The sequence below is a fragment of the Alosa pseudoharengus genome, unplaced genomic scaffold (genome assembly GCF_046254945.1).
Source record: "Alosa pseudoharengus isolate Yale_2024_CS ecotype anadromous, Long Island Sound unplaced genomic scaffold, YU_APseudo_1.1 YU_APseudo_1.1_scf_12, whole genome shotgun sequence".
Taxonomy (NCBI): Eukaryota; Metazoa; Chordata; class Actinopteri; order Clupeiformes; family Clupeidae; genus Alosa; species Alosa pseudoharengus.
Window position 1 is genome coordinate 21354191 of NW_027468587.1, and position 10809 is coordinate 21364999.

The 10809-nt window shown below is 38.8% G+C and overlaps 1 long non-coding RNA gene across 1 annotated transcript; it reads right to left on the bottom strand.

Moving 5' to 3' along the window:
* Positions 1–8911: 8911 nt before the first annotated feature.
* On the bottom strand, positions 8912–10244 carry LOC143118401 (uncharacterized). The gene is made up of 3 exons (XR_012986135.1): positions 10180–10244; positions 9096–9166; positions 8912–8964 (listed from the first exon to the last, which is right to left on the bottom strand). It is a non-coding gene; the product is annotated as an uncharacterized LOC143118401 (long non-coding RNA).
* Between the last annotated feature and the right edge of the window lie 565 nt (positions 10245–10809).

A 10809-nucleotide genomic window follows, 5' to 3' on the forward strand; every position in this document is an offset into this window, starting at 1 on the left:
CCCACGACTTATGAGCCAGATGCTCAAATGCCTGCGAATAGACCTGTGACTAGGACTCAGAGAAGGTAAGTCACATAAGCCACGCTACGTAGGTTGGAACCTCAAGAGAACACAGATTACTTAGTTGATGAAGAGTCTAGTGAATATGAGTGTGAGGTACTACCGGTGATCAGATGGAGAATGGAGCATGATGATTCTAGCGGTCATGTCTCTGAGAGTGAATGTATCATATCTGTAGTGGATAGGCTACTGCTGTCAGGGTTCCAGACTGCGACCAAATGGTCGCATTTTGCGACCAAAATTTGAGAGTGTACAACTGAATTTTACATCCAGTCACACATGTGCGACCAGTAAATTTGACCCATTTTTTTACACGTTAATTGTGGAAGGGACGCGTCAATGAATCCGTTATCTGTGGATTGGCTGACATTGAACCACAGTGCTTTAAATGGGAGCCCCCAGTATCAGTCATCAAGGCATCAAAATCTGCCACAAACACTTACAACATCACTCATAAACACACACACACGGACAGAAACACCACTGTTCAAGAGACCATTTTGGGGCTAAATGTGCTTTTTCTCATTTGGTTGTTTTCTGTTTGTTTATAGAGCAGAATGAGCCACTGCTGTTCAATGGGCCCATTTGGGTGAAATTATTATTATAATTTATGTTATTATTATTTATTATTATTTACTATAGGGTTCTAGAATAAATAAAACAGTGTGTTTGAAATAATGGAATTTGTGCTCTCTCATGAAGCTGGGTCTATGGGACATGGGAAGGGTGGGTCTCTGTTGATCAGGGGGGGGGGCGTGGCGCCACGAGTAGTTCAAGCAGACGTACTTCAAGAGCAGACGTATGTACTTCGATCCTCCCCCCTGAGAAACAAAGTCTCACTCCTTGCAAACTTCAAAACTTGAGAGCCTTGTACATAGGGCAGTTCCAGCGTTATGGATGTGACAATTGGACATTGGTAAACAAAATGCCTTAGAGTGGGGGCAAAATTAGTATCAGTTAATTAATTTGCATAACTTTTAATGTAACCTCTGAATACTGAGAAATCCTCAAATTTCATATAATCAATTTCATCCTAAGAATACAAGGCATTTTATCAGCGTTATGGATGTGACATCATGACATGAATGAGTGAATTTTGAAGGAAACTGCCGGAACTATGATATATGTAGCATGAAGGAGGCTTGAATGAACACAAAAAGTGTGTTTTTGAAACTATGCATCATTTTCGTAATGCATTATGTAGGAAAAACTGGCGTTATGGATGTGATGGTTTCACGTTATGGATGTGACGTGTCTGAACCAGTCCTCGACAAACTACATAAAACACATAATTAAGTAGTGAATTTTGATATGAAACAATTGAAATAGTAATCATGAAAAACTGGCGATGAAATTATTGCTTCCTCAGTACCCACTAAGAGACACAGGAAGAATCAGGACAACAAGTCATTCAAAATATAAAAAATAAATTGTTTTTTTTTCTTTTACCGTCATCAATTTTGGTCAGTGATTCCCGGGTTACTGAAACACAAGGGAACATGAAACTTGGTGGCCACTCCCTTAAATAACTAGCCCTACCTGAACCGTTGCACCCAAGATGACAAAATATTTATGGTATGTTAGTCTCAAATGCCCGCATCAACCTAACCGATACCCGCTCATTTGTGATTTGCACACATAAAGTACATGTGCACACACGCACATGCACACACACACACACGCACGCACGCACGCACCGAAGTTGCACACATACAGACAGGCAAGCACACACACATAAACACATGCACAAACACACACCCACATGAATGCAGACACATAAACACACACACACAGGCACGCATACGCATGTGCGCATGCAAACACACACACGCACACATACACACACATAAACACACAAACACAGGCACGCATACGCACATGCACACACACAGACACAGACACACACACACACACACACACACTTATAAACAAAAGCAAACTCACATATGCACACACTCATTTACATGCACATGAGTTGCAGGAGTAGGAAATGGAGACAAATTGACAAGCGTGATTTATTTTTATGAAGAGAATATGCAGGACTGAGAGGCGGTCATATTTTGTACCGCTATGCGGTACATCTAGTTTATTGCTGCCGTTACTTATGTTACTCTGTGGGTAGGGAGGACCTGACACTTCAAATGCTGGCATATCGCGTCACATTTAAAATTAAACTGTGTTAAGCAGATGTGAACGGCAGGCTGAACAGATCTGCAACAGAACGAGGTTGCTATGTTAACTCCAGCTGCAAAGTCAGCCATCTTCACCAGCTAACACGATAATCCAGTTACTGTACAACAACAGTATGACAGTTACTGGAAGATAATCGCTCAGATTTTCGTTATTAGGCCACTTGAAAATAGGCTATGGCTAGGCTAATCAGTGGAGGTATTTTAATATTATGTTTGTTTGTCTAATGGTTAGGCAAGGCCTCCCTGTGGTTTTGATCAACCTAATAATCTTTGAAATGTCAATTGTAAACACTAAGGTGAAATGCGTTGAAACTGACATGCCACCAGAACAGACGTTTTATTGGCTGTGACTGAGGTATAATAAAGTCTCCAGTCTTGTAAATTCACATTATGTAACATCCATAACGTCACATCCATAACACACCGTTAAAGGTTTTAAAAGCAAGAAAGTGGCACAATTTGGTCATCACACTTTACATTGATATAAATCAGCTTTGCACAGACACTATGGACATTGTCGCATCAACGCTGTATGTGTAGCATAAACTTTTCCTATAAAACGTTATGGATGTGACATGGCCATAAATGGACATAAATATGTATAATATTACCATGTGAAAAATGTTGTTTCTGTATGGTTGCACACCATATTTATGATGTAAAAAGAGTGTAATTCTCCTTAAAATTCAATCAGATCAGTTACAAACAATAAAATATAGACCTAAATGAAGATTTTAACAACAGTTCTATTTGCGTATGCACAACTTTTTTTTCCATGGTAAGGATGACCTTTGCATGGAATTACCCCATAAATTAAACAGCATTTTTCTTAAGAAATTAATTTTCTACAACAAAATTACATTGTCATTATTATCATTTAAACGATACAAAACATTTTCCGTTGGCCCATGAGCCAAAACGTTTGGTCACCCCTGGTCTACAGCAGTGTTTCCCAAACTTTTTTTCTGGCGACCCACTTTTTAAAAATGACAGACCATCGCGACCCATTTCACTTCAAATCTACCCTGCAACCACCAATATTGTTTTAGGCCACAGGTTCTCCAACTTTTATATGCCTCCCCCAACCATACATTGCTATAGGATCTCTGCTTTGAACACGGTTGTGTTGCATTTTGAGCACCATCAGCGTGAAAAGTTGGAAATGACTACTGAAAAGATACGTTTTAACTTTAACATCCGAGAGTAGGGGAAATTCTCGCATGTTGCGCAGTCGCAGACAAATGGGTCCATAACACTGTGGACGTCAATTCCAATGTAAACAGCAAATAACTCAAGTCGTTATATTGTATTGTTGTATTATATTATATATTGTATAGTCGTTATATCAGAACAAGAGGCGTTTGCGCAATAGCCGGAAGAATGCGCCTATACTTTGGAGTTAGCAAGGTAGAAAACTAGAGGAATAGTGTTTAAAATGCCCATTTAAATTGTAAACTAATATAATGCACTGTTGTGCATTTTAAATCAGAAATAAGAATGTGAGGAGGTTTCTATTAACTTTAAAGATTGCATCTGCAATCGAAACTATGCAAATTGAATGGCCTTATGTCCGGTCTATGGATGTCTGCTTTAGTTGACAGCACCGTCACTAGATTTTAATCGGTAAAGTTGAGGAACTGGTATCTATTAATGTTGCAAATAGGCGGATTCATGTCCCTTGCAGTTTGCAACTGCGAGGTACATGGCAGGCGCCCCACAGAACGGTTTCATTTTGAGAGGTAGATATCCATGCTCAGGCATCCCCTCTGCAATGCGTTCGTCCCCCAGTTTCATGCGCCAGTTTCATGAGATTTTATGACAAAACCGTGACTGTGGTAGTTAACAATCTACATCCTAATAGAAAACTGTTATCTTTCCTGGTATCAAATGACAAATGGTATCAGTTAGGCCTATAACACAACATAAATTGTGCTGGCGACCCAAATAAAATCTCCTGTGACCCACCCGTGGGTCGCGACCCAGACTTTGGGAAACACTGGTCTACAGTGTCACAGTTGTCAGAGGTTTGTGTGGCGAAAAAGGCCCAAACCCACCATTTTCAGGAAAACTGGCTGCAAGAATTCAGCTGGTTGAGGTACTATAAGGAGACAAACTCCATGAGCTGCGAATGTTGCAGTCGCTACCCCAGAACTGAGGGGAACACAAAGTTTGCCGACAGTGCAGCCACTTCGCAGTTTAAACACAATACACTACACTACAAAATATCTTGTTGGATTTAATTAAAAATGTTTTGTCAAGTGGTTCCACGAAACTGTATTAAATAACTCTAAAGATACTATATTCTTTACGATTGACTCAAATAAATAACATTAACTGAACAAGAGTGAATAAAGTAGATGGTAAGTAATTGAATTCCTTTATTTTTATTTAGTATTCTTACATTGAACCAACTTAATATGGCTGTGTTCAACCAACTTAATGCTGTTATGTTCAATTAATTCAGCATTCTTACATTGACTCAACTTAATACTGTTCTGTTCAATCAAAGTCACATTGTTATGTTCAATTAATTTAACCTAAAAAGATATCTAGCACACATCCACATTAAGTTACGTTTAAGTGATACAGTTACGTGGAACCACACTTGACAAAACTTTCTTAAGTAAACTCATCCTAAACATAAAGTTCTTAAGTAAATCCAAAGTAAACAAGTTGAATTTGTTCTGCATAACATTTCTAAATAAAATAAAATGTCTAAAATTGAACAAATGTGTTGAAATAGCAAACAGACACACGGTCTTCAAAACAAATCTGCATTTATTTAGCAGCAACCTTTGTCTCCATTCTCATCAATCCATCAGGGACATTTTTTTGTAAAATAGAAATGCAATGAACTGAAAAATATCTCTGCTAAACACGGCATATGTAGTTTTGTTACATTGTTAGTGATTCAACTATAATGTCTACATCTTCAAGTGGAGGCATTGGCACCCTCATGTTTGATTGCAAAGATCCCGATGGTGGTTTTCTCCATCTGGCTCTGGGCATCAGTCCGCGTCCTTTACCACAGACAAAAAAAAATACATTTAATTGATGACTTTTCAAACAAAAGTATATGTTTTTAGATATGTTTGAATTCAGTGGATTAACCTCGCATCTCCCATCTCCTTTAAATTAAAGCAATGGTTCTGAGTGAATTTCACCCTTGGGTCATTTGCATGATCATCGCGAGTGCCAAACCCCCCCCCCCCCCCCCCCCCCCAAGACATTGGTCGAGTTTGCGCTGTCAGTCTATGTATCAGCCCAATGGCTTGCCAAAACCAAAAGTGTATCTCGTAAATTACCCCATAATAATGTCCGGAATATCACTAAACTTCTACAGTAGTACAAAAAAGGGTCTGTACTCATTAAACGAGGCATTGGAAAGTTTGTAAGTAGCCTACACCAGGAGCTTATTTAAAGCCTGTGTTGCAGCTTAACCACCACTGTTGATTAATGGGTACATAAAGCACTCAATATATGTATATCATTTTTAAAAATGTCTCCAAATGGTGTTAAATGCCAGTTTGTGTTGTTTTTAGCATTAGCTGGGTTTTTTTACGCAATTCGGTGATGACGTCACTTTGGGGACTGCATGATCTGCGCTTCATTCATTTCAATGGACATCGCGGTTACACTTTCAACATAAAGTTTGTATATTTACACTTCGAATTTCGTTACAGCATTTATATGACAACGACCCTATGGTCTAACAAAGATAACAATGTCTTCCGATTTTAGTTTAATGCAATTTTCTGAATTTGAGAGGCATCGTTATGAGGCTACATAATGCACCTATTCAGTTCAATGCATTATGCTTATAAGGTTACGACACTTTTTTTGTTACTGTCAGTGAACAGCACCGAGTGAAAGTCAACATTTTCTTTATATCTAGTGATAGTGATCATGTCGTTAGTTCAGATAAGTAGGCTACCGGCAAACTTAGTCAGAAGATCAGAATATAAAAGCATCATGATAGCTAGCTATGGGCTAACTTTCAAGTCCCACCTGTCCCAAACTTAGCTTCTAGCCGCTGCCGATTAGGCTGGTCGTGTCTTCAGCATGAATATTTTCGATAACTACTGCTCGTGATTGATTGCCATTGACATCGTCAGGGTACGGCTTACCAAAGAGGGAGATAATATGGGCAAGTCGCAGTTTTAGAGGTGCTTGTGCGGGCTGTGCCGTCCCGATGGAAACTGTGGTGGAGAGCTGCAGTAACTAGGGAAGCGAGTGCATTTTGGCCGCTGGTCGAGGAGCTCCCCCCGTGACCAGCATATGATGATCTATCTAGCTATCTATCTACCTGTCTATATACATATCTAGGCTATCTATAGCCTATCTATTTATCTATAATCTGCGCTATCTACTGCTGAACAATCCCTTACTCGTCTCTCTTTACTCCTCTCTCATTACTCTCAAGGGTCTCAAGGTGGGCTTTGGTCTGTAGCCTCCCCAAGGTGACGTAATGCAATGCATTGTGGGGGAAAGGAGAATCACTTCAAACGCTGTGAAATAGTACCTGCTTTTTCGTATTATATTCCGTTTTGTGATACCCAACAACATCAAATACAATGGATAACAGTTTAAATGTTTATTACCAACAAGCAAATTGTGCAAATTTGTTGGAAAATGAACCCTGCAACACGGCCTTTAAATAACACTTGCCTGATAGCTTCTACTCTCTGCTGCTACCGCTACGTCTACATCACTTCCGTGATTTGTGAAAAGCCCGTAAAAGTCCTTTGCAAAACTCACAAGTGTAAGAGAAAAGCTAGTGAATTAAGCACTCCATAGTCATATATTGATAACTGGATGATATTTGAAATTGTATTTTCAGGTCAATAAGTGTTGACCTGAAAATACAAGCATTTATAAAACTTATGCATCGCTTTCTGCCAGGACTTTTACAGGCTTTTACCAAATCACGAAGTGACGTCGACGTAGCGTTGCAGTAGGTGTTGTTTATGAGTACAGACCCTTTTTGTACTACTGTAGAAGTTTGGTAATATTCCAGACATTACACTTCTGGTGAAATTCACTCCGAACCATTGCTTTAGACTCTCTGTTGTCCAAAATCCCTCTAACGTCTATGATTTCTTTTAACTCAAAAGCTAGTTAACCAAAGATTAAAACTTTGGGTGACATTTTACCAACACAGACTAGGAAGCTTTGTCTGTAAAGGGTTTATGCGTGGTCAAATAGACCAATGGTGACTTGTTCTGCTGTAACATGCATTCTGCTTTAACATGCATATAGACAGCCTTAACAAAACATTACAAGCACCGAAACATGAACAAGGAAATGTCCATGGGTACTAAAATAATATAAGAAGCCATATTCATTCATACCCATCTTCCCACTAGACGTACCACTGCTACTCTCGCTGCTGTAATGCTTTACTGTTTTTTTGATATTCATTTACACTTACCAGGTATTCCTTTATGAGTTTCTCAGAGCCTTCATTTAAGTACACAAGTGCTTTCAGGTTGCAAGCTCTCAACAAGCCAATGGTATAATTCTGCAAAATAGGGAAATGAACACTACTTTACTTACATTTACAAATTAAGCATCTTAATGTTTACCATGCCTTACCATGCAACCCCCTTTGTTAAATGTTAAAATGTTAAATGTTAAAAGAGATTTTTGGAACGCACTGATCTTCAATGTAAATCTATTCATGGGGTTGAAACAGGCAGTGCACCCCAAATATGTCAATGTTAACTTTCAAATTCATGTCATGTCAGCAAGGTAAGACCTTTCAAAAAAAGTTAGCAGGTGCATGGCAAGGTCCGGTAGCTAATGGCCTAATATTGGATCACAGGTTTTCAAAGTGGGAGGCACAAAACAACTTGGTAACAACTAGGGCTGTCACTTTACGTTCGAAAATCGATTGCACAATCGATTGGACCAAACAACACAAGTTTCGAAAACTAAAATGGGGAATCGATTTTAACCAAATATTTACACTATTAATTTTAAACGAAATAAACAAATAAAAAAGATAGATGTAACAAAATTCACAAACAAGAATATAAGAATATAAAAGAATTCCGAAGTGCAGTAAGCATTGCGAAAGCTAAAAAGAAAATTCCCACCAATTTTACGCACCGGGATCAGCTGTTTCAATCAGCTGCTGTGCTGCTCGTGTTTTGCCAAACAATGGAGGACAACGCGATCAACCTGTGCGACATGTAGAGAGACGAGTGATAGGCCCTAATAACTTGAGGAGATGTGGAAGTACTTCGGATTTTTGGTATATCAAACTATGGAGAAGAACAAAGCGGTAGGCTACGCAAACTGTGCAATCGAGTTCTACGTAGGCGAAATTTGTTTGACATTTCTAATCGTAAACACAGACACAGCTACGTTGAAGCCGGCAGCCATGTCACTGATGTAATGGCAGTCCACTCGGCTTACTGGTTTTCGAGAATGTTGCACTTCTGTTTGTCATTGTGCACGAAACTTCACGCCAATAAATCATCAGAAATATTGCTGGCTTGCGTCTTCAAGCGCCCTCTTTACGTTCGTCCTAATGCCTGTTAGTTGTTTGTGGATTGGCCTATATTTCGCGTTGAAAATGGAAGCGTCTTTAGACATAAAAAATCGATTTTACAATCGATTCAATGAACACTTACGTCTCAAAAATCGCACGCACACCTACGCACACACAGCAGACAGCCTGGAGCAGATGATGTCGAGTTCTGACATTCTGACAACGTTATGAGGGGAGAGGAGATAGAAAGAACAACTAACAATACAACCCAGCATTTGGAAATACAGAAAGAATTACAATTAGCATATGGCATGGGTGTCTGCGACCAAAAGTGACCATGTGCTAACCTGTAATACTTCAATAAATGAGACCTTGATGACACTCCGGTCTTGCGCTCTTTGCACTGCCACATAAAGGCCTGTGGGGAGAAAGAGAAAGTATATCAAACTCAACAAATTTACACTAAAATGTGTAAAACTATAATAATATTAGATCACAGAATCAATTGAGAATTTTAATAGAATTGAACTAGGAAGAAAAACTTTAATTAGATTGGCTTGTTTGTGATTTAATTAATTACTTGTTTGTGATTAACAAATCATTCAAACATTAAAGAGTAGGCAGCCTCTAGCATGAACATTTTTAAATTATTTACCCCCCGAATATAGGGGTTGACAACAAATGTGTGTGCTTAAAATGGACAAGTTTCCATGCAAGAAACTGCCATTTGCTTTGCTCTTTTATATAAGCCGGATGAGAGCCAAGTAGCCTATGATAGCAATACAAAAATAATGACAAGTCTGATGTTCCTGCAACTGCTGTCCTTCAAAGATTGCAGCTACACGTGGCTAATGTTACAGAGACTAGGCAAGATGGCAGTTTGCTACACACGTTAAAATGATTCAAATGTTTCTTGACGGACTTTAGAGTCTGCATCAATGCTAGCTAATTGTTCATGACACAGAAAGATAATTTGGTCAGAGTGGGGTGCACCTACGTTTAAACATTAAACTTTTCAGATACTGATCCAACTATTAGTATTCACATAAACCCAGGCAGGGTTTGTATAGGGCTAACGTTAGCTGCTATTTTATCTTAGCAGTTAAATACATGAAGTCGTCCTGACCTTGGCACTTCTTTGAACATTCAATTGTGATTTATATGAAATAACCCCATCAAGGCACCACCCCTGTCTATCATCAGTAGGGAGCAAAACTAACCTGGGAAACATGATAGAATTCTAGCCTGAGATGACTTAGCTCGCCAGCCACCATGACAGATTTAGCAGCTAGTAGCTAACATTAGCTGCTCGAGTTTAGTAACACATTTACACTTACACATAATATCTACTAAAATGATTATTCAAGTTGTTGTTACGACAAACTCGCTAAACTCAAAACAAAAACACTATGAACAGCAACAAATACATACCTTGCAATTACAGGATCCAAAAATGTTCCGTGAGCAAGCGAGGAAAAAATGGCGGACCTTCACTTTCTCAACGGTCTCTGGCGGAGACCTCACCATGGTCCTCATAAATTGTGAAATAATGCTACGGCAACCATAGAGGGACAAATTTCCTAATCTAATGCGTTTTGTTCAAGAAAGTTGTGTAGATTCAATGCAAACATGTTAAGTTAATCAGCAAAAACGCATTATTGATTTGAAATAACACAACTAACTCAATTTTACCTTAGAAACCTAATTTTGTTCTGTAAATCCAACGAAAGAGGATTTATTAAGATGAACAATAGTGAGATTTCATTTTTTTGAGTGAGATAAAGACAATCTTCCTGCCTCAAGCAGAGAGTATGCCGTGATATGTTAAAAAAGTGCACAATAAAAAGTGACACTGAATTTGAAACAGCACATTGGAATTTCTGCATCTATTAGTAGTATGTATTAGTAATACAGTGGAAATTAGTAGAAATGTGAATATTTGGTCAGCATGTTGATTTACGGTGTGTGCCCCTACATTTTCTGGTTGCGCCTCTAAAATGTTCAGTTGGGGGCCACTGTGCTCTTAGTGAAAAAAGGTAGTCTAGAGCCCTGACTGCTGTT